This window comes from Aquarana catesbeiana, linkage group LG04 (genome assembly GCF_042186555.1).
Source record: "Aquarana catesbeiana isolate 2022-GZ linkage group LG04, ASM4218655v1, whole genome shotgun sequence".
Classification (NCBI taxonomy): Eukaryota; Metazoa; Chordata; class Amphibia; order Anura; family Ranidae; genus Aquarana; species Aquarana catesbeiana.
Genome location: NC_133327.1, coordinates 674095620 through 674123479, shown reverse-complemented (window position 1 = coordinate 674123479; position 27860 = coordinate 674095620). Strand labels below are relative to the sequence as shown.

The 27860-nt window shown below is 43.2% G+C and overlaps 1 protein-coding gene across 2 annotated transcripts in view; it reads right to left on the bottom strand.

The window, feature by feature from the left end:
• PLCB1 (phospholipase C beta 1) overlaps positions 1 to 27860 on the bottom strand; it is an 887199-nt gene that overhangs the window by 805845 nt on the left and 53494 nt on the right. The gene's annotated exons all lie outside the window — the stretch shown is intronic.

Sequence of the window (27860 nt, the reverse complement as noted above, 5' to 3'; positions counted from 1 at the left end):
GCCGCCTACACACGAGCGGAATGTCTGACAGAAAAAGTCAGACGGAAGCGTTTCATCGTCTATTCCGATCGTGTGTGTGCCTCATCGGACTTTTTTTTTTTTTCGAAAATTCTGACGGACCTAGAAATGAAACATGTTCTAAATATTTCCGACGGAACCAATTCCTATCGGGAAAACCGATCGTCTGTATGCTGTTCCAAAGGACCAAAAACAACGCGTGCTCTGAAGCAAGTATGAGACGGAAGATATTGGCTACTGGCTATTGAACTTCCTTTTTCTTTTCCCGTCGTACGTGTTGCACGTCACCGCGTTCTGGACGGTCGGACTTTGGTCGGACTTTGGGTTGACCTTGTGTAGGCAAGACCGCTTGAATGTATTTCCGTCGGAGAAACCTTCGGAGTTTATTCCGACAGCAAAACCGGTCGTGTGTACGCGGCATAAGTGTCTTTATATTAAAAGTCAGAAGATGCAGTATTTGTAGCTGCTGACTTTTAAAAAAAAATAAAAAATTAGACAGAACTCCGCTTTAAGGCTATTTTTAGGGGATGGATTCAACAGAAACCTGTCGCCAGACCGTTTTCAGAATGGATAAAGCAGAAGCAGGGAGATCCTTGCACTTCGAACCTCAAATACAGCTTTCTCTTCAGCAAGGAGAACAGTGAGCAGCACAGATAAGCACAGACATCCCAAGTCTCCCGCGAGTCGCGGGAGTCTCCCACATTTGGCTGCAGGCTCACGGACACCTGTGAGCGCCGAGGCGATCTCCTGGCTGGGCCTGTCACTCATCTGTATCAGAATCTCACCTGAACCGCTGAACAGCCACCTTTGACAATATGTGAACCCCAGGCTTACTGCTGCTTGCCCACAGCAGGGTTAAATGTAAAAAACACCCACCTGCCCGGCTACTGGAACTGCATATCCGGGGGAATCAGGCGATATGGTTTGCAGATCCTTATATTTGCTATTCTTTAAACCAGACCTGACGTCTTACGGTCCTGTCTGTATTATACTTTTTGATGTCAGTGGCTGTCACCTCCTATTTCTCAATCTATGCCTAATTAAATTTTAGCTTCAGTGGTATTATAAGAAATAACAAAAAGACGTAATTCAAAAGTCGGAGACGGAGTGATCAAGTAATTGTAAAGGTCAGAAACCATTCAGCCCAATAAAAAAGTCATTTGTCGCATTGAAGCAAATTAAGAACATGAGCCTGAAGCCAAATGTCTGGGGGACTTATTAGGTGTTTTGGCCACCTGACTTCCAGGGAGTTGCATAGTCCTGATCAGCTTACAGTTCAGAAATCGGCATTAACAAAGTCAGCCCTTGGCCTTTATGTAGTCGTGGAACTCCCAAGTGTAGGCTAATCTACCATTATCACATACGCCATGTGCAGAGACTGCCTGGCCTTCTACGTATACTGTGAAGATTCTGGTCCATTAGACGAAACATCAAGAAAATAAATACAACTGATATGGGGATGTTTCATTATAAAGAAGGGTGATTTATTATAATGGACACATTAATTATCCATGTACAAGTCTGCAAAGGACATTACCAAAGATGATGTATTATTATATCTCCTACCCTTTAGCCCCACATGCATCAAGTCCCAGAGGCAGAAGGTTGACACGAGACAGGCAAGTAGTAAAAAAGTACCATCGTAAAACAGTTCTTGAAGGTTATCAGCAAAGCTACAAGAAGACTTTCTTGTTATAGATTTTGGATGCATTGACCTATAAACCCTGAGCTACAAGCTTTTAAGTGCATAGTCCAGCTATTACATACGTTGGTGATCATTACGCATACAATGCAACCATAACTTATTTGGATAAATAACTTCTGTTCTAGACACTGGTAGGGATGGGGCTCCGGAAGAAGCTCATGGTGTATGTGCCCCTGGAGTGGTAGTCCAGGGGTGCCGTAACTCTCACTGTGTTAGTGTCCCACCTTGAGTTTTACTGGCACCGAGGTCACTGCACCATATACAATTTTTTCGCACCTGCCTCTAGGGCTGAGCCTTTTGACTAGGACTTTTTTATTCCTGGCCGGAAGGCCGGCCATTGTTGGCACCTTTGCACCTTCTCCACTTTCCTTCCCCCCCCCCCCCCACTTTTATTTGTGTGTTTTGTCGTGTTTGTCACTTTTTGTTTTTTTTTGTTGATTGGTGTACACGTCTTGTCACGTTTGACCGGTAGGGTGTAGGTCCTCGGGCCTGCCCTGAAAGTCTTGGGAGTGGGTGGACATGGCCTTCTGGTTTCTTGGTTCGCGCTCTCTCATGGGGTCTCCCTTCGGGGAAGTCCCACCTAGTACTTGGGTGGGTCTGTCTCGGTAAACCTCTCAGAGAACGGGGTCCGTCTGGTTTCGGCCAGATGGACCAGTGAAGGACCCCAGTCCCTGTGTGGAGCCTAACGCTGCGGGGGATCAGGGCTAGGGTCCTTTCTCTTCTGAGGACAATGTGTACACCCTGTGCATGTTTTGTGTGTTCACTATTTGGTGTGCGCCTTTTTTTTTTCACCGGGTGGAGTCTGAGTGTGTTCACAGACCACAGGCTTTAAAAAAATAAAAATAAATTCTGCTCTAGACACTAGGTCAGCCTTACTCAGCCAGGGCAACGTTGAACCCTATCTACTCTTCCTACGAAGTGGAGCCCATAGTCCCAGGCTATACCATGTGCATCCCTCCTCGAAAACGGATGATTTTTTTCAGAACACCCAGACCACTGGCTGATTCTACCCCCTTAAGATACACTATATTGTCAAAAGTATTGGGACCCCGGCCTTTACACGCACATGAACTTTAATGACTTCCCAGTCTTAGTCTGTAGGGTTCAATATTGGGTTTGCCCACCTTTTGCAGCTATAACAGCTTTAACTCTTCTGGGAAGGCCGTCCACAAGGTTTAGGAGTGTGTCTATGGGAATGTTTGACCATTCTTCCAGAAGCGCATTTGTGAGGTCAGGCACTGATTTTGGACGAGAAGGCCTGGCTCGCATTCCCCGCTATAATTCATTCCAAAGGTGTTCTATCGGGTTGAGGTCAGGTTCTATCGGGTTGTGCAGGCCTGTCAAGTTCCTCCAGCCCAAACTCACTCACCCATGTCTTTATGGACCTTGTTTTGTTCACTGGTCCAAATCATTTGGTGGAATGGGGTTTATGGTGTGGGGTTGTTTTTCAGGGGTTGGGTTTGGCCCCTTAGTTCCAGTGAAGGGAACTCTTAAGGCGTCAGCATATCAAGACATTTTGGACAATTTCATGCTCCCAACTTTGTGGGAACAGTTTGGGGATGGCCCCTTCCTGTCCCAAAATGACTGCCCACCAGTGCACAAAGCAAGGTCCATAAAGACATGGATGAGCGAGTTTGGGGTGGAGGAACTTGACTGGCCTGCACAGAGTCCTGACCTCAACCCGATAGAACACCTTTGGATGAATTATAGCGGCGACTGCGAGCCAGGCCTTCTCGTCCAACATCAGCGCCTGATCTCACAAATCTCAGTCGTAAGAGGGCCAATGAGAGGTGCAGAGCTGGAGGTGTGCCTCTGTGTGTCCGTGTAAATCCAGGAAGTGAACAGGCAGCAGCTTCAACTGCCCACAGTTAAAATGGCTGCAGCCAGACTCAGTGGAGGGAGATTTCTGCAGCTTATTTGGAAAGTACAGAATCACAATATATATAAAATAATATGCAACGTGGTTGGAGGGAAGCTTCAGAATGGCAAAGATGTTTTTATTACAAATTATGTGAGCAGACTGCAGTTCCTCTTTAATAAATCAACCCCATACAGTTCAATTTAAAGAGATTTTGATAAAACGAGGTGTACAGCAGAGATCTCCTTACCGGCTTTTGCAAAAAAAAAAAAACATCTGACAGCTTCAGGAAGGCCAAGTCTGAGCGCAAAACCAAAAAGCCAGCTGGCTCCTGATTGGATGAATGCCACGGCCATCCAATTAGAAACCATCTGGCATGTCTCACTCTCCATCGGATCATTTCACTTTCCTAAGGTTTAACAGCTTTTATTATTTTAATCTCCTGTGACATAACAACATATACTCTATGATACATTCTAGAAAAGCGATACTTTTCACCTTGAACATAATACATAAATACAATAAATATCTAGAAACGGTTTTATAACTTAAGGCTCCATTCATGCTAGCTTAAAAAAAAAAAAAAAAAAACGCTCCTAGAAGCAGCTTTTAAACATTTTATTTTTTTTTTCTGCTTTTAGAAGCAAATAGTGTTATCCCATGTATCCATGCACACTATTTTAATCCCCTTCTGGACCGCCCCCACGCAGATATACTGCGGCAGGGCGGCCCTCCTGCGCGAAATCACGTACAGGTACGTGATTTTGTGCACAGGGACTGCCGACGAGACGATCCCACTGTGATTGGACACAGCGGGAGCCAATCAGCGGGTCCGGCGGACGCGATGTCCACCGGAAACCGCCAATCGTTCTAAAGGAGAGGGGAAAAGGAAAGGCTGTTCTATCAGAGGGGGAAATGGAGATCTTGTGGTTCTGCCAAGCAGAATACGTAAGTTCGTAAATCCGAAAATAAGAAAGAAAATCCGAAAATTGGAAAAAATAACTAACTAATAATAACTAACTATTAAATTACAGGTATTGGAAATTCCTTTCAAATTTGGCTGCTAGAGAACGTAACGAATACGAATTAATCCGCAGTTACGAATTATCCGAAATAACGAATGTCACATCGAAACAAATAAAACGGAACAAATTAAAAATAAATAATAATAATAAAAAGTTTTTATTATTATTATTGTTATTTATTATTATTCATTTGTTGTGTTACATTAGTTTAGATACGGCATTCGTTATTTTGGATAAATTCGTAACTTTGAATAAATTCGTATTCCTTAACGTTCACTAGCAGCCAAATTTGAAAGGAAGTTCCAATACCTGTAATTTAATAGGTAGTAAATGTTAAGTTATGATTAGTTATTATTTCATATTTCCGAATTTCCGAGATTTCGAATTTACACATTTTCGAATTTCTGGATTTTCGAATATTCAAACCTACGAATATTTGGAAAAATTTTTTTAAATGGGTTTTCGTTAATTTGGATATTTCCAAATTAAGAAATTTGTCGAAATTCGTTAAAAGACGAATTCGTAACGAAACGAATTGCACATGCCTATCCTTTGATCGCCGCTTATGTTAACCCCTTCCCTGCCAGTGTCATTAGTGCAGTGACATTGCGTTTTTTTTGTTTTTTTTTAGCACTGATCGCTGTATTGGTGCCACTGGTCCCCAAAAAGTGTCATTTAGTGACAAATTTGCCTGCCACAATGTCGCAGTCCCGCTAAAAATCACTGATCGCCGCCATTACTAGTAAAAGAATAAAAATAAATACAAAATCCATAAATATACACCATAGTTTGTAGATGCAATAACTTTTGCGCAAACCAATCAATTTACACTTATTGGGATTTTTTTACCAAAAATAACAGAATACATATTGGCCTAAATTGATGAAGAAATTTGATTTTTTTTTTTTTTTAATTGGATATGTTTTAAAAAATTTTGTTTTTTATTTTTCAAAATTGTCTTTTTTTGTTTATAGCGCAAAAAATAAAAAACGCACAGGTTATCAAATACCACCAAAGGAAAGCTCTATTTGTGGGAAAAAAAGGACGTCAATTTTATTTGGGTACGACCGCGCAATTGTCAGTTAAAATAACGCAGTGCCGTATCGCCTGGGCATGAAGGGGATAAAACCTTCCGGGGCTGGAGGGGTTAATCTAGAAGCATTTTTGAAGCTTCAGCTTATAGGAGCAGATAAAATCCTCTTTTTTTTGGGAGCGATTTGCCAGCAGTAAAAGCTGGCACAAAAAATGCTATTATGGGCATTTTTCATCCAGATTTTTTCTGGCATTTTATTTTAGCTTATAGAGTGCATGGAGCCTAAAGGGGAATTCCACATTGGATAAATAAAATAAAATAGAATAATAAATTTGCCACATAAGCCATATTGTAATTTAATGTTAAAAGTTACCTTTTCATTTCAAGCTGTAGCTGCTGTAAGTTTCTAAAACGGTAAACAAATTCAATGCATTTTGGCAACCGGAAGTTGTTCTGGGCACCATTGGTGTGTAGAACACCCCTAGAAATTGGTGTGTAGAACACCCCTAGAAATTGGTGTGTAGAACACCCCTAGAAATGCAGTTTCCCAAACCAGCAGCTTCTACATGGGAGACCCAACATTATAAAAATTTTAATTTTACATTGAGACTGCTTAAAAATAATTAAATTTTTAAATACGAAGCCCTCTGGGCGCCATGGGTAATCTCCCACCCAACCTTGACGAATCCCTCTTGCTCCCATGATCAGCAACTTACTGGATTCTTATCAACATGGTCATTTAGGTCTCCTCTAGAGGTACCTGGGGCTCTCCTCCCCCTCTCTTCTCCCCTTTCTCTTCTCCAGACACTTTCTTTTATTTCCTCTTACTCCCCTCTCCACTGTCCACCCTCTCTACTGTCCTCTCTTTTGGTAGCTAACTGCCAATGGGAGCTACTACCACCCATTTGAGAGATAACCTGTAGGCTCCTTTGTATTATAACCCACCAAATTTTGAGCTATTTTATAACTATTCCTAAACATAGCCTACACATTTTCGAATTGTGTGATCTTACCAGAACATCGATAATGCATTCCTAGGTATGACCCACACTTTACTTCTGTCTTTTTTGGATTCTCTCACTGTGACTATATATATAGCCACCGTTGTGCTACCTATTTGTTTCTAGTCTTTATTTGGACCATTATCTGTATCACTTATATCTTACTCAATAAAATATTTGAACAGGAAAATTTATTCCGTTTTGACTATGGGTCATATAGACTAATGACAATACCGTTTCCCAAGTTCAGGTTTGAAAAGAGAAATAAGTAGGATAATTGGCAGCACAGTGGCTTATGGGTTAGCCCTTCTGCCTTGAAGCAATGGGGGTTCCATAGAGTCCTTGTTTGGAATTCCAGCCAGGACGCTGTCTGCATAGCATTTGCCTGTTTTCCCTCTCCCTTCTTTTTCCTTCCACACTCCAAAGACATGCTGGTAGGTTAAGTTCAAAAATGTTATTAGGTTTTGAACATAGCCATAAAGTAATAAGGTGTCATAAATCTCCGCTCAGGGAGTAACTCATACAGAGTAGACAGCTAGAAATACAGGCATTGCTGCTAAATCAGCTGAATGAAGTGCAGCGTAAAATTGCATAGACAGTCTTCTAGTAGAAGACACCTACAAACAGAGTTCGAAAAGAAGGAAGAGCAGCTGGCTCATCCCAGCTCGGGGACTAACATGGAGCCAATCTGTGTTGTGAGAATGTCCAGAGTACAATCACAAGGAAAGAGAAAAAGAAAAAGAAAACAGGGGGAAAGAGGGGGAGAGGAGGGTGACGGGCCCGTGTGTCCTCCGGCAGCACTCCGGGGGGAGTTTTAGTGAAAGATGTAGGCAATAGCAAGGTCATGGTTCAAAGGGAGAGTCATCACAGCCGGAGGTAAGCATTTATTGATGCAGGGCTGCAACACGTTAGAGCATGGTTTATGAACCAGGGTTACATGGAACCCTAGGGTTCCTCCAGAGGTTTCTTGGGGTTCCTTGAGCAGTAATCAACTTCAGCCTCTTACATACCATGACACCATTGATCTTTTTAGCTATCTGTAAGGGGGTAATTCTTCTCAGTGACCACAAGTGTAAGAAGCATTCTTCCCACTGACCATCACATTCACGTATCATAAGATATAGATATAGTAATTTTAGCAGGGCTTCCCTGAGACTGGAAAGTTACTTTAAGGACTCCTCTTTTTTCGAAAAGGTTGAGAAAGGCTGCTTTAGAGTATCGTCTCACTTTGTCTTGCAGGGTTGCCTCTATGTTAGCGTGTAGGGATGAGCTTCGACTCGAACATTGGCTGTTCGCAAGTTCGCCGAACAGCGAACAATTTGGGGTGTTCGCGGCAAATTCAAATGCCGCGGAACACCCTTTAAAAGTCTATGGGAGAAATCAAAAGTGCTAATTTTAAAGGCTAATATGCAAGTTATTGTCATAAAAAGTGTTTGGGGACCTGGGTCCTGCCCCAGGGGACATGGATCAATGCAAAAAAAAGTTTTAAAAACGGCCGTTTTTTCAGGAGCAGTGATTTTAATAATGCTTAAAGTCAATCAATAAAAGTGTAATATCCCTTTAAATTTCGTACCTGGGGGGGTGTCTATAGTATGCCTGTAAAGGGGCGCATGTTTCCTGTGTTTAGAACAGTCTGACAGCAAAATGACATTTTGAAGGAAAAAACTCATTTAAAACTACCCGCGGCTATTGCATCGCCGACAATACACTTAGAAGTTCATTGATAAAAACGGCATGGGAATTCCCCAAAGGGGAACCCCGAACCAAAATTAAAAAAAAAAAATGACGTGGGAGTCCCCCTAAATTCTATACCAGGCCCTTCAGGTCTGATATGGATATTAAGGGGAACCCCGGCCAAAATTTAAAAAAAAAAAATGACGTGGGGTTCCCCCTAAATTCCATACCAGACCCTTCAGGTCTGGTATGGATTTTAAGGGGAACCCCGCGCCAAAAAAAAAAAAAAAAACGGCGTGGGGTCCCCCCAAAAATCCATACCAGACCCTTATCCGAGCACGCAACCTGGCAGGCCGCAGGAAAAGAGGGGGGGACGAGAGTGCGGCCCCCCTCCCTCCTGAACCGTACCAGGCCACATGCCCTCAACATTGGGAGGGTGCTTTGGGGTAGCCCCCCAAAACACCTTGTCCCCATGTTGATGAGGACAAGGGCCTCATCCCCACAACCCTGGCCGGTGGTTGTTGGGGTCTGCGGGCGGGGGGCTTATCGGAATCTGGAAGCCCCCTTTAACAAGGTGACCCCCAGATCCCGGCCCCCCCCTGTGTGAAATGGTAAGGGGGTACATAAGTACCCCTACCATTTCACGAAAAAAGTGTCAAAAATGTTAAAAATGACAAGAGACAGTTTTTGACAATTCCTTTATTTAAATGCTTCTTCTTTCTTCTATCTTCCTTCATCTTCTGGTTCTTCTGGTTCTTCTGGCTTGCATATAAGCCTTTAAAATTAGCACTTTTGTTTATTCATGTTCGTGTCCCATAGACTTTAACGGTGTTCGTGTGTTCGAACGAACTTTTTTCCTGTTCGCATGTTCTGGTGCGAACCGAACAGGGGGGTGTTCGGCTCATCCCTATTAGCGTGTATCATTGCCTGGGCAACTCTATTTTTAGTAGCAATAACAAAGCAATGGCGTCTTCCAGGACCTGGCCATGGTCTGTTTTGCAGCCATTGTGATATAAAAGAGGAGGCAAGATTGCTTCTGTGTCAACATGCTGGTAGGTTAACTGGCTCAATCGAGTGTGCCCAACATGGCTGCCTTATCTCCTAACTCAGCTTTTCTCAACTAGGGATTTCCCCAGTGGTTGACAGGGGTCCCCTGAGCAATAGGCAATTTCTGACTCTCAGATAAGTAACTGCTGACACCAATGACCTTTTTAACTATCTGTAAGGGTGGATTTTTCCCAATGACCACAAATGTAAGTAGACGCTATCCCTAACCTAGTCTCAAAATACCAACCTAATCGTTCTCTTCATTCCTCCCAAGACCTCCTACTCTCTAACTCCCTTGTCAACTCATCCCATGCTCGCCTTCAGGACTTCTCCAGAGCCTCTCCCATCCTCTGGAATGCTCTACCCCAATCTGTCCGACTTTCTCCTACTTTGTCCACTTTCAGACGTTCCTTGGAAACTCATCTCTTCAGAGAAGCCTATCTGGCCCCCACCTAACAACTGTACATTTATTCTCTCCATCAGCACATCCCCCACAGTTATTAACTCTTGTATCTCTTGACCTTCCCTCTTAAATTGTAAGCTCTAAGGAGCAGGGCCCTCTGATTCCTATTGTATTTAAGTGTATTGTATTTGTACTGTCTACCCTTGAGTTGTAAAGTGCTGCGTAAACTGTTGGCGCTATATAAATCCTGTATAATAATAATAATAACTGAGCTGTAGATAAAGTAGTTAATATAGGGGACTCAGTGAGCCTGGAAAGATATTCCAAGAGTTCTTCCATGTTAAAAAGGTTGAGAAAGGCTGTCTATGTGCTTTGCGTACCCATAAAAGCACTACAGAAGAGAAAAATGTTAATTTTTTTTTTTAAATGGCTGGTATTGGCATCTTTTTTTTTTCTGTTAACACTCTTTTCATACATCAGCTTTGTTTAATTGCAAATAACACAATTTTACTAATAGAGAATACTGGGCGTCAGAGACTGTGAGTGTAAAAGGACCATCTGCGTTGCTCTCAGCATCCAATTAGCTTTTCCGTTTCATTATTCCATCATAGAATCTGGTCACCACAGGTGATAAAAGTGGTTCTTTTATTTACTTTAATAAATGTGGCTAATTGTGACTTTGTGCAATGCTCAAAGGTACTACGAATGGAGAGATATTACGAATGTTCACATGTGTATAATTAGCGGATGCGGAGGTGAGAGGGGTTCATATGTAAATGTTGGCCCGTGATTAAAGCCAGAAAAAGGTGATGTTTCTCATGTAATTGCAAATGAGTAAAGGCATGTCTCGCCATATTTATTCCGGTAGTTGTCTCTCAGGCCCCCCCGACACCATGCGAGTGCCGCTATGTTTTATTTCCAGAGACGTCGCGCAGCAGATTTCAAATTTCTAGGTCAGTTCTAGAACGAGTTAGCTTGGCCCTATAGGGGCTTTATAAATATTAATAGTTGGCATTTTGTATTGGGCTTGGGATGAAATATTCAGACCACACATCAAAGAGAATAAAAGTAGGCTAGTCATATGGAAGGTGTTTCATGTGAAAACATATCTGGAACACTATAAAGAGAAGATATCCAGGCTGACAAGAATTCATTTTTTAAAACAATGGCCTAGTTGCATTCATTAGTGATACATATTTATGGAATGTTACGAATGGTAAATTTTGCTATCTATTTGCACAACTTTTCTTGCACGCCAAGCTACATTTCATCTCCAACAGGCAATGTCACTTTGCCCCTTCAGTGTCTGTGAAAAGGGCCCCTTGACCCACTGCTATTCCCCCCTCCAGTGCTCCCCTGCCACCCTTGCCTCTGCTTACCTGTGATGGTGCTGGCATCAAATGTCTAGGCCTCTGCACACGATGGACCATGATGGGTTGATGCCACTACTCCACCTTGGCTCCAACACCAGTTATGTTGGTGCCAGCTATGTTGGCAAAAGAAGAAAAGGGGGAAGACAGGGAAATAGATCAACTGGTCATTAAGGTGACTGAGCGGGTTAAAGTCTTTCTTTAAAGCATACATGTCTTCTGGACTATGTTATCCAAGTGACAAGAGAACCTAGCAATGTTCGCATTGCCACTGGAAGAGGAGTAGGCAAAATCTCTCAATGGTACCTTTGTCCCGGTGATAACTGTCAAAGGATGTCAGAGGTGGAATCTCTCCCATTTTGTTGAAATTCCCTCTTGCTTTCGGTTGTGGCACCAAGACAGGAGGAGATGGGGAGAAATCCCCACAATGGAGACACAGACAGCACTAAATATCTAATAAGGGATCTAACCCTTTCTATATCTTCCCTAAACTAAAAAAAAAAAAAAACATTAAACAAATTGCCCAAATCACTTCAATGATATAATCAAGAACTTGAATGCACTCATAAAAAACAGCATTCGTATGGTAATCTGTACGGAAACAGTGTGAAACAAAGGAATCTGTAACCAGTGGTGCCGGTGCTATCGGCAGTACTGTTGGCACCACCAGTTACTGACTCCCTTGATTCATTGCAATGGGGTTGATTTACTAAAACTGGAGTGCAAAATTTGGTGCAGCTCTGCAAAGAATCCAATCAGCTTCCAGTTTTTTTGTTTTTTTTATCAAAGCTTAAAAGAGATGTATAGGGCTTTCTAAGAATCATACTTACCTAGGTGGATGCATCATCAGTCCGATGCCGCATCTGTCCCCCGGAGCCTCTAACACTGAGAACTGAGCGATTGAACACCCTCGATCTCTCGGTTCTCACAACTCTCTGCTCTGCCCCCTCCCGTGCTCACTGGAGTGCTGGGCTGAGGAGGGGGCGGGAGCGGCCAGCTCAGGCTCCCAGCGACTCGCTGGGAGGCTGAGCCGTGTGTCGTTCCAGGCATGTGGGCGGATTCCGACTTTATTGTCGCGATCTTGCCAGAGCCTGGACCGGCTCTGTGACGTCAGCTGACAGCGGACTTCAACCCACTGTCTGCTGAAAACGGGTCAAAGGAGTGCAGAATGAACTACACTTCTGTGATCCATTGGAGGAGTACAACCAAACAAGCTTTGGCTGTATGTCTCCTTTAATTGAACAAGCTGAAGTTAGAAGCTGATTGGCTACCATGCACAACCACACCGGATGTTGCCCTCTCCAGTTTTAGTAAATCAACTCCAATGTTTTCCTTTATAGATTACGGGGGGTGGGGGTGCTTCTAGCCCCTGAAACGCATTTGTTTTTTTTTTTTCTTTGTGAACCATTAAAGTAATTTGGACTCCTTTACCATTTGGACTGGTGACCCTTCTGTTTGATGTTTGCTTTGGATGATTTTGTAGGTTCCCACTGGAGGGTGGCCCAGTTGTGTTGTGAGCAGCCTAACCAGAGCCAGTGTGTTGCATGATTATATTCACTGCCCTATATGGATAAGGATTCAAATCCCATTACCATTTGAATATTCATTTTTGGAACGCAAATCTAAAAGAAAGGCTTTGGTTGCCATTCTACTTTAAGATCTGTTATTGCACAAAGCAGTTGAAACAAGCAAGATCATACGCTATAGTAATGAACATACCAGATTTTCATGGTCTTCATGGGAGGCCGTTTATCAAAAATGAATTTTTTCAGGATATTAATTACTCGATCCTCATGGATTGCTGTTTTAAATTGATTTGTTTTACCATACACTAAAGGATGAGATATTTTTGGATGGTTTTCAACCATATGCCACTGGGTATTATTTTCTGGATTCATCTCAAGACCGTATGCTGCTAGGTAGTACATTTTGGCGAGAAGTTCCAGGCATGTTGTGTTATAACATTTTCAAACTAGGCTATCTGAAATACACATCAGACATAATCTTGAGTTGCGTGGAAATTTTCCTGAAGCAGTACAGTGTGGGCCAAAAAAAGTATCCACAATAAATGAGACAAATTTATTACACAATTTGAAACAAAAGTAGCAGCATTTTTATATTCTAATTGTTTCTAACACACAGAGCCGGGCTTCACTCTTTGCAAACTTTTGCCAATAAGACAGGAACTACACTCAAAAAAGAAAAGGTTCTTCAAGTGCCGGTGGAACTTTTTTAATGTTTTAAGATACACTTGTTAAAATATTTTAAAAAATGTTTTAATATGATGCAGTAAAAAGGAACTGAACACTGCTATTGCATCAACCTGCTTTTCTTGAATTGACTTATGCAAATTTTATCTGGTGTGCAGGGGGTAAAATAAATAATATATAAAAAAGAATTACATTTAATTTCTTATAGATTGAGTTTAAAGTGAGTCTGTCACATTGCCCATTCAATTAAATGCTCACCCCTAACACCCACTAATATCCACCTTGACCCACACTCCCCTAATACTCCATTTGTCTGTAATTTTATATGACTAGTCCAATGTTGGTTGCACCCCAAAATCCTGGCCTGTCGTAAGATTCTATTTAGTGGCTAAGCCTGGCCCAACTTTCCCACCACCCACATGTTCCTATTGCTCAGTAAGATAAGCCATTATAGTGAAGGGCCAAAAGGATCTTGTAGGATTGGGGCAAGCTTCCAACACCACCAGGAAGTTAAAGAAGATCTTTTCCCTCTGCACCAACTTTCTGCCATAGCATTCCTAACCCCCTCCACTCTCACAATCAACCATTTCAAATTTTAATTTTTTTAAAGGAAGGGGGAACCCTTCCTGCACTTTATGGATTCTTGCCTAGGCAAAAATGACATAGTCAAATCTCCACAACCTCCTGAGATACTCACGTCACCCATCCAATGAGGCCTCACTTTACTCTACAGCACATGAGATGCAGCATGTCATCGGGGGGGGGGGGGGCTGTCTGTCTCTTACTGGTTCTTGAAGCTAGCCCCCTGATGGTGTGGTGTGGAACATGCAAGAGCCTGGAAGAGACAACCATCTCCCAATATTACAAATAGGTAGTGGATATGGTGCACAAGTGTAGAGTGGACTAACGTATGTATATAGAGTTCAGGAAAAAGTTCATAGAGTCCTAGTGAAATTTCCAAGGTAGATTCTTGCTGGTCTCAAAACACTCTGTGCAGCACCTCTATGAGACTGAAGAATCTCTGGGAGTACAAATAAGAATAGCAGAGGGTGCAAAGAAAAATACATTTGCAACTCACACGTAAACAGTAAAAACTGGCTTATCATCAAACAAAGGCGTATAGTGGTGTGGATCTCAGCATAGTAGGGAGGCAATTACAGTCCAGGAGCAAGGTGTCCTCTTGGCCAGTATATAGGGTAATGACAATCATTCACACAGTAGGCAACTCACATGAATGTGGAAGAATCAGTGCATGTAAGAAAGTTCATGTCCACAGCTCCATACCGCATGTGGAGAATGCCTTCCCATCCAAAAATACCCAGTCTACAGCAATCTGTATGTAGTCCAGGGTCAGGCCGGGAACCAGTAAGATGGATGTAGCTGTAGAGCTCTGTGACGTTCACGGCAGGCTGCATGTGACGTCACACTTCTGGGAATATCACAAGGGGGCATGGCAACTTTTCGAGGTCGCCAAGCCTCTTTGTTATGCCAACTTGGACAAAGCTTGACAAAGAGGCTGGGCAGCCTCTTATCTCTCAGGTGGCCTCTCTGCTGCAGAATGAGATATCATGTATGGGAAAGCATCCCCCACGAGCGCTATGGAGCTGCAGATTCGGACTTTCCTACATGCACTAGTTTGTTTGGCAATACCTAATATACTGCAATTAGTTTGGCAACCTCTGTTGTCCTCTTGGCCTTACAGGCACATCCAGCTGACAGCCCTATATACCTTGCTCCTGGACTGGAATCTGGCTCCCTGTTGTGCTGAGATCCAAACCACCATACACCTTAATTTGATGATAAGCCAGTTTTTGCTGTTTACATGTGAGTTGCAAATTTATATTTCTTACAATAAATGTGTGCTACTTATTACACTCATATCGCACCCTCTGCTATTCTTATATGAATTCCCAATAATACAACCACCATAAAGGCCTATAAACCTGGTGACATTATAGTAAATAAAAACCAAAACGAAACACGGCTAATTAGAATATAATGGACAACTGTCCATTATAGTCCAATTAGTGGTGTCTAATTTTGTTTTTTATCAACTCCCAATGAGGCCAGAAAAGAAGATGGTGGCACTGGACCAGGTGAGCAGCAGCAGAGCAGTAGATGCCTGCAGAACTCTGTTGATTTTGCTGGGCATGTGAGTATGTTTTGGGGGAATACCCAGAAAAAAAGATAAGGGGGGGGGGGGACATGGTGTAAGTCAAGTTCCTCTTTAAAGTCAGCTTGCAGAATACCACCATAGGATTTGCTATTTCTAATCTGTTTTTGAAAAAGCATGCTGTAAGGCTGTCAACCTGATCCTTCCCTCACAACCACTGTGTCCGACACAGGTCTGATCTGCTGCACATGGTGATGTCTCTTCTTGCTGAACCACCTGGGATGGTGGACAGCTTCCTGGACAATTCCTTGAATGACCTTGCCTTGAACCCTGTTTTTCTTGAACTTGAACTCTTTGCTCCCCTTAATGAACTTCCTGATTTAAGCCACTTCTCTGCACTTCCTGTTTACCAGATTATTGTGCTCTCCCCAGCCAATTTAAATGGCATTTTTGCATATGCGCAATGTAATCTTTTGTTCTCTCCAGCCAATATCTCACTCTTGCCACTATCTCTTGCTATCACTCGTTACCAATCTGTGGCTTGTTCTTCAACTACACTTCTAATTGCTGCCAAACTGCAACCACTCATTACTGACCTTTGCCTTTTTATTTATTGACCATGATTCTGCTTATCCTTACCTGCTATCTGCTACTGGACCCCGGCTTTCTCAACTGCTGGTGAGGAAATCCCGAGTATCGGGACCATGGTGGTACTAACATGCAACAAAACCTGTCTCCACCATGAAGCGCTCTAGTTAGTACTTAGACTCCGCACCTCAGGTGAGCCCGCATCACCAGCCAAGATGACCTGCTTGTGTACTTATCCAGCTCGTCTGTGGGAGCTTCTCTACTGCTATAGCTACTGCTTTCCAGGCCTGATTCCAGACTGTAACACGGAGAGTCTATCCTTTGAAATAACCATGTGCATCAAAAGTATCAGACCACCTGGTATGCACATGCTTGTTCCAGGTCAGCGACTACACCAAGGAGTGAAGTGAAGTTAAAGATCAAAGCTCCATGGCCTGCAGCTTTAAAAACAAGTCAGCCACGGCATCTGCTGAAGTTCTATCCTGACAGGTTCACTTTGAGACTTCCAACATCTGATCAGGATCACTTTACAAAAGCCTATTTATACTGTCACCTTTTCAACCCTGTGGTCTTGGATTTGTTCCCCTCAAGTTCCTGACATCAGATACACACAAAACATACCAGACATCAAGACTCGGTAGTGAAATCCTCCAGTGTGACTCTATATATAGAATGCAGGTAATAAAATTGTTTTTCAACTCGTTCGAACTGTCATTAATTATATGTCTGGGGAAGAAATACAAAGAGTAGTAAAGAAAGGAGACAGCCCTGCAGAAGAATTACTATGCCGACTGAAGCTCCATTCTAGAGCTGCTTACATCCTCCACAGCACAATGTAAGTAGTTGCTCTAATAGGTATGGCAGTGAATTGGGATGAAGCTTGTGAACAGTTTCCATGGAGACCAAAGTAGGAAGAAAATACGGTAAAAGACAAGAAAGTAAGAAAAAAAATAAAAACTAAAATAACGGCCATTTAGATTTTCCTTCAGATAACTGCTACTTGAAGAAATTGCCAGAAATGCTGGTAATTTAAGTTGTATTTTTCAAAATTGCTGCACAAACTTACCTTCACCTACAAAACATGCTGGTATTGTTGCACAAATTGAATTTGGAAAATATACAATATAGATTGTAGCGCATACCTCTCACCATCTTGCAATAACAAACTTAAGACATAGAGGGTTGATTTACTAAAGGCAAATAGACTGTGCAATTGGCAAGTGCAGTTGCTCCAGAGCTTAGTAAATGAGGTGAAGCTTCACTTTTCAAAGAATACCCAATCACATGTAGGGAAATTTAAAAAAAACTGCATTTTTGCTTGCACGTGATTGGATGGTGGAAGTCAGTAGAGCTTCTAATCATTTACTCTTGAGCAACTGCATTAACCCAATCAACCCATTAATGCCCTTGGTCAGGGCATGGACAAAGCTTAGTCCCTCTTCTATCAACCTACAGCCATACACTATTCCTTTCAGTCATACGCCACACCCCTAACTCCTCTGTACATGCCCCTTTGCTGGCTTAGCTGCCAGGCATGTCAACCAGTGGATACAGCACTGCAGTCTGTGCAAACACGAATTGGTCACGTCTTCGTGACTTCACCACGTTGTCCAGTCTTCTGGAGCTGTGAGAGAACCCTGCTGCTGGTCAGCCAATAGAAAGTGTCCACATCACAGCAGCGACTTGGACACCTGAAAGACTCTCCTCATCTGGCTCAGCCTCCAGGCATGTCAACCAATGGATACAGCACTGCAGTCTGTGCACACACTAAATAGTCCCCTCTTTGTGACGTCACCACGTTGTCCAGTTTTCTGGAGCTGTGAGAGGACCCTGCTGCTGGACAACCAATAGAAAGTGTACACATCACAGTAGTCACAGCAGTGACCTGGACATCTAAAGGACTCTCCTCATCTGCAGTGAATGGTATGATAGTGACAATGGTTGACCATTGCAGTCTGTGCCCACACTAATTGTTCACCTAATTTTGACGTCATCATAATGTCCAGTCTTCTGGAGCTCTGAGTAGACCATGCTGTTGAACAGCAAATAGTTAAGCCTCGTACACACGATCGGATTGTTGGCCAACAAAACAGTGGAATTTTTCCGAAGGGCGTTTGCCCAAACTTGTCCTGCATACACACGGCCACACAATTGTTAGCCAACAATTACGAACGTAGTGACGTACTAGACATACTACGTGGTTTTTCAGCTCTTTAGCGCCACCCTTTGGCCTCCTTCTGCTAATTTCGTGTTAGTAGAAGTTTGGTGAGTGTTGATTTGCGCTTTTCTTCTCACGCTTTTCATTTAGCACTTTTCAGTTCGCACTTTTAATTTCGTGCTTTTCAGTTAGTTTTCGCCAACCAGCCATGTTGCGGAATCGGAGGAGATAACGTGTTATTTATTATTGGCCTTGGAGTTATTGCTTTGACATTATTTTTTTGGTTGAATAATGATTTGATTTTGTATATTTTCTGTACAATTGCCAAGGGACACCAACATAGTTGTATCTTTGATCTTAAAAACTACAGGATAATGGTGTTGTGGTAACTTGCCCAAAAAAAAAAAAATAATAATAATATTATTCTTGATATCACTAGAAAAAAAAAGCCTTTGAAAATACGTTTGCAATAACTCCATCAGTATCACCAGCAAAGCAGCTTCATTATTATCCCATTAAAGAAGAAGAGAATTGTGCGCTGCTATTCCAGATTTCATAATTTGTCGCGTCACAAATGTTAATTCTCCATTACGAACGCGATTTTACAAGACCGAACGCTTCCGGCTGATTGTACTTTGGATTTTTGTCCGACGGACTTGTGGACACACGCTCGGAAAATCCGACAACACACATTTGTCCGCGGAAAATTTGAAAACCTGCTAGCCAACTTTTGTCCGCGGAAAATCAGGCAATTCTCCGATGGAGAATACACACGTTCGGATTTAACGCCAGCAGCCTATCATCGAACATTCCCCGTCGGAAAGTCTGATGGTGTATAGGAGGCTTAAGTGTTCACATCACCCAAGCAGTGACTTGGACACCTGAAAGACTCTCCTTATCTGGAGTGAAGAGTATAGAAGACTCAGGACTCATGTGATTAACTTAGATAAGTAAATGGGGCTTCTAGCTTCTGTTTTTTTTTTTTTTTTTACTTACTCAAAGATTAGTTAGCATGGGGTGGAGGCAAAGAAGAGTTCATGTCTGGAGTTCAGCATTAAAGTGGGTCTAAATACTTACTGGGTGATATTTAGTTGGCTTTAACTCCTTGTACCTAAAGAATTGCCATTTTTGCCCCATAAAAAATGTTTTTCTTCTATTTTATCCTAGTTGCATCTTTGTGCTGCTGATTTCCTGCAGCCTCTTTCAGACACTTCATATCTACGTTCACTCGCTCCAGCACCAGTTTCACATCATTGTTCTGGACCAGCTTCCAGATAGTGGCAATGGTTGAGCATGCATGCACACTGTGTGTTGGCACTGCCTCTTGTAGTCTCAACCAGGGCCAAACGGGACAGGATTCAAAGTGCCTGAACATGGAGGACCTTAAAGGCACGATCACCAAATTAGTTCTGTAATGAGAGATGTGAGGTCTTTTTGACCCCCAGATCTCACATTTAGGAGGACCTGTCATGCTTTTTTAATATTACAAGGGATGTTTACATTCCTTGTAATAGGAATAAAAGTGACCCAAAACATTTTTTTTTAAAAGGACAGTGTAAAAATAAAAAGTAAAATAAATAAGAAAAAAAAAATGTTTTTTTAAAGCACCCGTCCCGCTGAGCTCGGGCGCAGAAGCCCTTCCTCAGTATGGAGACGAGTGAGGCTAAGATGGCACCCACCCGTCTCCATATCATAGGACGGCCGGAGCGACGTCATTACGTCAGCTCTGCCCACTTCTCTTAAAGGCACTTTTTTTTGTGTCATTTTTTTATTAAACTTTTTTTTTTTTTTTTTTTTTGCATTAAAGTCTAAATATGAGATCTGAGGACTTTTTGACCCCAGATCTCATATTTAAGAGGTCCTGTCATGCTTTTTTCTATTACAAGGGATGTTTACATTCCTTGTAATAGGAATAAAAGTGACCCAAAACATTTTTTTTTAAAAGGACAGTGTAAAAATAAAAAGTAAAATAAATAAGAAAAAAAAATGTTTTTTTAAAGCACCCGTCCCGCTGAGCTCGGGCGCAGAAGCGAACGCATACGTAAGTCGCGGCCGCATATGAAAACGGTGTTCAAATCACACATGTGAGGTATCGCCGCGATTGTTGGAGCGAGAGCAATAATTCTAGCACTAGACCTCCTCTGTAACTCAAAACTGGTAACCTGTAGAATTTTTTAAACGTTGCCTATGGAGATTTTTAAGGGTCAAAGTTTGTCACCATTCCACGAGCGGGCGCAATCTTGAAGCGTGATATGTTGGGTATCAATTTACTTGGCGTAACGTTATCTTTCACAATATAAAATAAATTGGGCTAACTTTACTGTTGTCTTATATTTTAAGTCAAAAAGTGTATTTTTTTCCCAAAAAAGTGCGCTTGTGAGACCGCTGCGCAAATACGGTGTGACAGTATTGCAACAACCGCCATTTTATTCTCTAGGGTGTCTGAAAAAAATATACATAATGTTTGGGGGTTCTAAGTAATTTTCTAGCAAAAAAAAAAAAATGATTTTAACGTGTAAACAACAAGTGTCAAAAAGAGGCCTGGTCCATAAGTGGTTAAAGAAAACCTCTCCTTTCCATAGGTTTGCTTACTTTGTCTGTGGCTGATAACACAGTTATGCCGCGTACACGGGATCGGAATTTCCGACAACGAATGTTCAATGGAAGCTGTCAGAAATTTTAACCGTGTGTAGGCTCCATCGGACATTTTTTGTCGGAATTTCCGACAACAAAAATTTGAGGGCTGGTTCTCAAATTTTCCGACAACAAAATCCGTTGACGGAAATTCCGATCGTGTGTACACAATTCCGACGCACAAAGTTCCACGCATGCTTGGAATCAAGCAGAAGAGCCGCACTGGCTATTGAACTTTTTTTTCTCGGCTCGTCATACGTCACCGCGTTCTTGACGTTCGGAATTTCCGACATTTGTGCGACCGTGTGTATGCAAGACAAGTTTGAGCCAACATCCGTCGGAAAAAAAAAAACAGGATTTTGTTGTCGGAATGTCCTATCGTGTGTACGCGGCATAAGGCTCAATTCACAAAGCCTTAAACAGGGACTATGATCTTTATTTTCAGCTATATGGTTGCAAGCTTAAAATTTCATTGTAATAAGTTATTATTATAAGTATTTTCCAAAAATAAGGATCTTTATCCTGGTGTTATAGCTTTGTGAAGTGAGCTCACTGTTCCTCACCTAGACGTAAACAGTAACGCTTCTTTGTCCTTAGAGCCAGCATGGACAATTCTTTTTCCTGTCTCTCTTGGCAACATTTGACATTTTTGGACTTCCTGCAGTTTATAATAATACAATCTGAGGTCTTTGCTGTTAATGCCCAAAAATAACCAATCCGATCTTCATGGAGAGTCAATAGCACATAAGACTCCAATACGACTGTATTGTCAACTCACAAAAGCACAATCCATGTGGTATTTGGTAATTTTAGCAATCACATTTCAAAAAAAATAAAATTCAATAAAGGTTTTATTTTGTGACTCTGCTAAACTTACTGCATATTATACTGTATTATCTATCTTTGCAGTCTTCTGTATGTAAAGTTCAAATAACAGACTATCTTATGGGCTTTTCTGATATGCACTAAGTGATGGTTGGTGTGAACAGTAGGTTTTTGGTAACTGCCTATTGAGGAGAAGAGAAAGAAGAGCCTCTCCAGGTGAAGAATAAATAACACCGCATGGGAAAAGATACAGATTCACGAGAAAAAGAGGATGTCACTGAATATGAATTTAATACCAACAAATACAAATTCCATATTTAAACACTGTATTTGTGAAATGTGATCTGATGTAAAAAATATAATGAGAGAAAATAAACGTTTGCAAAAAGTTTCTGTGTTGGTTCCAAAATCCAACTACAGGTGCCCAGACCCAACCTTTCCTACCATTTACGTTTTCTCTCCTGAAATAAAAGAGATGATTTGCTTGCACATCTGACTTGAGCATCCAATAAGTATCATAGCATGCAACCAAATGCAACTTTTCTCTATTAGGGTTCCTTTAGAGCAGAAGTGTCAAACTATTTCATCGCGGGTCGGCAGTATGTTTGCCCTCAAAGGGCCGAATGTATCTGGGGCACAGAGTTCAGGGTGCAGAGTTCTGGGTGCAGAGTTCAGGGTGCGCTGTGTACAGAGTGCAGAGTTCAGGGTGCGCTGTGTACAGAGTGCAGAGTTCAGGATTACACTACATACAGAGGGCAGAGTTCAAGAGTGCATTATGTACAGAATGCAGGGTTCAGGGGTGCGCTATGTACAGAGTGCAGGGTTTAGGGGTGCACTGCGTACAGAGTGCAGAGTTCAGGGTGCGCTGTGTACACAGTGCAGACTTCAAGATTACGCTACATACAGAGGGCAGAGTTCAAGAGTGCGTTATGTACAGAATGCAGGGTTCAGGGGTGCGCTATCTACAGAATGCAGGGTTCAGGGGTGCGCTATCTACAGAATGCAGGGTTTAGAGGTGCACTGCATACAGAGTGCAGAGTTCAGGGAGCGCTGTGTACAGAGCGCAGAGTTCAGGGTGCGCTGTGTACAGAGTGCAGAGTTCAGGGTGCGCTGTGTACAGAGTGCTGAGTTCAGGGTGCACTGTGTACAGAGTGTAGAGTTCAGGGTGCGCTGTGTACAGAGTGCTGAGTTCAGGGTGCGCTGTGTACAGAGTGCAGAGTTCAGGGTGCGCTGTGTACAGAGTGCTGAGTTCAGGGTGCACTGTGTACAGAGTGTAGAGTTCAGGGTGCGCTGTGTACAGAGTGCTGAGTTCAGGGTGCGCTGTGTACAGAGTGCTGAGTTCAGGGTGCGCTGTGTACAGAGTGCTGAGTTCAGGGTGCGCTGTGTACAGAGTGCTGAGTTCAGGGTGCGCTGTGTACAGAGTGCAGAGTTCAGGGTGCGCTGTGTACAGAGTGCTGAGTTCAGGGTGCTCTGTGTACAGAGTGCAGAGTTCGGGATGCGCTGCATACATAGTGCAGAGTTTGGGGTGCGCTTTGTACAGAGTGCAGAGTTTGGGGTGTGCTGTGTACACAGTACAGAGTTAAGGATGCGTTGTGTACAGAGTGCAGAGTTCGGGGGGCACTGTGTACAGAGTGCTGAGTTCAGGATTAAAGTAATTGTTAACCCATCTATACAAGTCTAGGCCAGTCCCTTATTAGAGGCTGGCATAACACACTATGTCATTTGTTTTAAAAAACGAGCGCTGTAAATACCTAATTTGAGCTGTCTTCAGGCCGGTCACATGACTCGCGGTCGCTTTCCAGCTCCGATACATTACATAGTTACATAGTAGGTGAGGTTGAAAAAAGACACAAGTCCATCAAGTCCAATCTATGTGTGTGATTATGTGTCAGTATTACATTGTATATCCCTGTATGTTGCGGTCGTTCAGGTGCTTATCTAATAATTTCTTGAAACTATCAATGCCCCCGAGGGGCTTCTGAGGGAGGGGCCGTGATCTCCCTCTGACGTCAGCCGGGGAGATCACGTGGCTGCTCATCTCCTCCGTAGAAGCCATGTATCGTAGCTGTAAAGCGGCCGCAAGTCACGTGACCGGCCAGAAGACAGCTCAAATTAGGTATTTACAGCGCTTGTCTTTGAAAACAAATGACATAGTGTTCTATGCCAGTCTATAATAGAGGGGCTGGCAGTGAAAATTCTGGAAATTTAGTTTACAAGAACAGCGGCGGGGGGGCCAGGCCAGGGACAGACACAGAGGGGGATGACAGGCAGGAAGGGGGGGGGGGGGAGAGAGGAGAGCAGAGCAGGCAGCCTATCACAGAGGGAGGCACTTTGACCACGGTGATCAGGGCGGAGCAGTCATGGTTATCGTGGTCTGTTTAGAGAGGGAATACAGGAAGTGGTAGGTTTAGGGTTTTCTTTTACAGTGTAGAGGGGGCAGATTACACAGCACAGGCGCTGTGCTATGTAATCTGCTTTAAGGGACCAGAATCTACATTTTTTGGGGGGGGTTAACAAAACACTTTAAGCTTCATATAGAGTGCTGAGTTCAAGAGTGCACTATGTACAGAATGCAGAGTTTAGGGATGAACTGCGTACAGAATACAGGGTTCAGGGTGCGTTGTATACGGAGTGCAGAGTTCAGGAGTATGCTGTGCACAGAGTGCAGGGATAAGGGGTGCGTTATGTACACAGTGCAGTGTTTAGGGGTGCGTTAGGTACAGAATGCAGGGTTTAGGGGTATGCTACATACAGAGTGCAGAGTTCAGGGGTGTGCTGTTACACAGTGTGCAATCCCCCCTAACCAAAGCTTCCTCGCACCTCTCTCTCCTACCTGGCCTGGCTTTAGTACCTCCCTGTGTAGGTGGTGCGCCTTGCAGGGAGATTGTTTTCTCTCTCTCTCTGGAGATCTGTCCCCGCCATGCCCCACTGTGAGCACGTGCAGGAATCTGTTAGATCTGGGAGGCACTAAGCAAAGCTGTCTCTTGTAAACACAGAAGACTTTTGTGTTTATAAGTGCCAGCGGGGAGCGGGAGCAGGGGCCAGATTTGGCCTGCAACCCTTGTTTCTTGACATATGTGCTTTAGAGGTTTCTTGAGCAGCTATCATTAGGAGGGACAACCTTCCCTCATTTCCCTGATCATCACCGTAAGAAGCATTCTTCCTATTGACCACCATTGTAAGGAACATTCTTTCCACTGACCACCAATATGAGGAAAAATCTTTCCATTAACCACCACCAATGTACGTAACATTCTTTCCACTGGCTACCAATGTGAGGAGCATTCTTCTGACTAACCACCATTATAAGGGACTTCCTTTCCATTGACCACCAATGTAGGAATTATTCTTTCCATTGACCACCAATATAAAGAACATTCTTCCCATTGGTCAACAATGTAAGGAAAATTCTGTCTGTTGACCACCAATTGTTGTCTCAGTTGAGACGATTTGCGTCAACTTACCTCATCTTACAGGTTACATCAACCACTTGTGGATCGCCGCCCACAATGTATTGCAGAGGGTTGGCCCGCAGGGCAAAGCAATGTACCGGTACCTCACTGCCTGCTTCCGGGTTTAGGGCGCTCGCGTGTGCCCCCCCCCCCACCAGCACCCGCATGTGATTGTACACAGCGGGAACCTGCCAGTAAGTCCCGGGCCAATGATTCATGCCCGGAACCTGCTGATCGGCTGTGTGCAATCACAGCACAGAGCTCTGTGTTGACAACCAACACATAGCTCTGAACGAAAGCAGGGATGAGAAACTTAGAGATCTATTAGTAAAAGCAGAACACTGTACTCATATTACCGTATATACTCGAGTATAAGCCGACTCGAATATAAGCTGAGGCACCTAATTTTACCACAAAAACTAGGAAAACTTATTGACTCGAGTATAAGCCTAGGGTGAGAAATGCGCAGCTATTGTAAGTGGAAAAGAGGGTCAACAATGCCCATTTGCGGCCTTACTGTGCCCATTTGCAGCCTCTCTGTGCCCATTTGCAGCCTTAGGTCCCCCGAACTTCAAACTCGGTAGTTAAGGGTTCCTAGATGCCCCCCTAGCTGCAGCCAAAATTTGGGGTCTCTGGACCCAAAGGGTGCCGAAATGACATTGCTGCAGATGGACACAGTTGATTGACTTTGGGGCCCCGTATCTTGGGGCCACTTGGTGCTAGGAACCCCAAATTTGGTGTGCAAACCAAGTGGAGCTAGCACTACAACATATCCAAAGCTGGGGTTCCCAGCACCCGAGATACGGGGCCCCAAAGTCGGTTCGGAAAATGTCAAGCACTTTTCTGCAGCAGAGAATGACATTTTATGAACCGACTTTGGGGCCCCATATCTCGGGGCCACTTGGTGCTAGGAACTTTGGATATGTTGTAGTGCTAGTTCCACTGGGTTTGTACACCAAATTTGGGGTTCCTAGCACCAAGTGGCCCACGAGATACGGGACCCCAAAATCGGTTCAGAAAATGTCATTCTTTGCACCAGAAAAGTGCTTGACTCGAGTATAAGCCGAGGGGGGCACTTTCAGCACAAAAAAATGTGCTGAATAACTTGGCTTATACTCGAGTATATACGGTACACATAGTTAGGTACACTTTTAATCCTTTGATCATCCTAGATGTTAACCCCTCCCAGCCAGTGTCCTTAGTACAGTGACAGTGTATAATATTATCCCTGATCACTGTATTATTTTAACTGGTGATGTCAGTGGCAGTTAGTCAGTTCCCCCCCTAGTGTCAGTTAGTGTCAGATTGGACGCCGCACTATCGCAAGAAACAGTATGGCTTGAGTGCTCCTGGATCTTATCTTCTTTAAAAAGATTTAAACTTTTATCTCTGAGTAAGGACTGGGATTTACACCAGGGCAATAATAGAATGAGTAGAATCCCTTGGGGTGTTTCTTAACAGCAGCAGCAGTGTTGGTCTACAATCTCTTCCATTTTGCTTTGAGCGCCGCACATTTTTTATAATTTAGTCCCACTGGTGTTGGTCACATGATCCAATGCTGAGGCAGAGGAGCCTCAGCATTTAGGAACAGCTGCTGATTGGTTGGCTGAATATTCTCCCCCCAAAATCGGCCATTTGGCCATGTGATTGGCAGGTAGTCATGCACACAAGGTTTCTATAAGTATTTCAGTCCTTTTTCTTGGATTACTCATTTAGGAGCGATGGTCAAGGTACTTGGGGTACGTTGTACATTGTTGAAGTTCAGGTCTGCTTTTAATTGTGCTTTACTAACCGATTCTAGAAATACCCCCGCAATGTAAGTTGAGGGCGATGACAAAAAAAAGTCAGATAATCAAAAAGACCGTACACAACATAGAAAAACAGCAGCGCACTTCAACCGGCGCAATTAATCATCGCCAACACGCACATCATGAAGCTCAGACAATAAAAAGAAGACGTAATGAATAAATTAAATGATTTCAAAGGGCGACAGAAGAGCAAACAGAATTAATATGAGATAAAACTGGGATTCGGAGAGTAAAGAAAATGAATTAAATGTCACATTTGATATACTGAACAAAAAACAGAGATTATAGAAGTCATTTCTCTGCATCTAGAAATGAGCTCCGTGCCTCAGATTCTCGGGAAAAAAAAGGAATCGATTTTATGCAAATCCTTCAAGGTTTATCAAAAGTCAATGTTTAGTGTATACAGTTCTACTGAAAGGAGTTCATTATGAGCATAATAATGACATGATGTAAATAAGATTGCTAAGTGGGGATCCAAACCAATTTAGAAAAGTTTGAAATGCGTGAAGGAAGCCGAGACTTGCATACGTCAATTATGGTAGGCTTGAACCCAATCTGTATATACAATCCTACTCACAATGAGTATTGAAAAACCGATTCTATGCATCCAGAAAAATAGACCAGCTCACCCCTGGGTCATAACAATACCTTCCATCCCAGCAGTGCCGGGGCTAGGTCATCCTCCGCCCAGGGCATAAATGCCAAACTGCACCCCCCCCACTCTCCTGTTCATGGTGTGCAAGCTTAGGGGATCCTACACCCAGCAGTCACTCACTTGTTAAAATCACTACTCCCGTCAGCCTTGCCACTGTCACTACTCCTGTCAGCCTTGCCACTGTCACTACTCCTATCAGCCTAGCCACTGTCACTACTCCTGTGCAGCCTTGCCACTGTCACAACTCCTTTCAGCCTTGCCACTGTCACAACTCCTGTCAGCC